Genomic DNA, 1,312 nt, shown 5'->3' on the forward strand with positions numbered 1-1,312 from the left:
TAAATTGGGTAAAATTTTAAATAAATGGGTTCACATTTTTGATATTTTTGCATAAAATGGGTCAACTTTTAAGAAAATGGGTCTACATAATTTGTGTTTATGCATAAAGTGGGTCCACCCTATATTGTCCAGCAGTGTTTGAAAATCCTGGCTACGGCATTGCTTGTAACTCAAAAATAACTAGAAATTACAACACAAAAATAATACACTGCAACTGAGCGACAAGACAAAAATGTAATACATTCTAATACAATACGTCTTGTAGCGAGCCTTACACCTTTTTTTTTTATAAGAACCAGTAAAATTTTGCCCAGGCACAGTGTTCTTATTTTTTTTATTTTTTTTTTTTGCCGATTTTTTTTTTTGCTCAAATGTTCTTATTTTGTTATTATTACTATTACACGTTTCAAAGACAGAAAATTATTATTGTACAGCAGTATATTACTTTACATAAAGAATATTATATAGTTACGCCTATGGTACAAATAAGATTTGTTGGTTTTCTTCTTTTTTTTAAATCAAACCGTGTGTTCTTAATTTGTTTAAAAAGTGTAGGAATAGTAGAATAAACAATTCCAGTTACTTTATAATTAAATAGTTGTTAACTGGAATATTATTTACCACTGTTGTGAATTTGTATATGGTTTTTGCAATTTCAACATGTGAAACATGTTCATTTATTAGTTGACAAGATTCACCGTGGCTGTCGGGTGTGGTGGAAAACTAAATTTATCTGGCAATTGAGCTAAACAGCTACAATTAACAATCGCAGATAAACAGGAGGGAGGGCCAGTAACATAAACAAGGAGAGGTTCGTGTAATTAAATGGATGAAATAACTAATAGATAAACAACATTTCTGCTGAAGAATAAAGTTTATATTATCATGAATACGAATGAATAAAGTTTGAAATATAAAAACAGAATGGTTTATCACTTCCTTCTTTAAAGTAGGGATGGCGCCAGCATTTCCCAGACAGCAGGTGGCCCATCGTTCCCAAAGAGATGAGCCTGAGTCCACACCAACCCGAGCCCCAACCATGCTTCATTTCCCCCCTACATTGTAGCGTGTCCCGCCGATGGCTTGGCCAGGCCTCTCTGACGGCCTGGGCCCAGTAGGCCGACCCTCTGGCGCCGCGGCCAACATTGCTTAAAAGTTAGTTTCTACCGTTACAATATAAGGTTATTAAAAAATAGTATATTTACAATAAAATAATATGTAGTCAGCATAATATATTGTAGAGGGTTAAAGTATTTCAAATGGTGTAAAATATGAAATAACAAATAGTTGTAATGTCGCCAATAATGTTAGA

At 33.6% G+C, this 1,312-nt stretch overlaps 1 protein-coding gene across 1 annotated transcript in view; it reads right to left on the minus strand.

The window, feature by feature from the left end:
* The window catches only part of LOC117122795 (cleavage and polyadenylation specificity factor subunit 4-like), a 13,411-nt gene that overhangs the window by 9,194 nt on the left and 2,905 nt on the right, over positions 1-1,312 (minus strand). The window lies entirely within an intron of this gene.

Source organism: Anneissia japonica, unplaced genomic scaffold (assembly GCF_011630105.1).
Source record: "Anneissia japonica isolate Jap-2015-1 unplaced genomic scaffold, ASM1163010v1 scaffold288162_len571657_cov150, whole genome shotgun sequence".
Lineage (NCBI taxonomy): Eukaryota > Metazoa > Echinodermata > Crinoidea > Comatulida > Comatulidae > Anneissia > Anneissia japonica.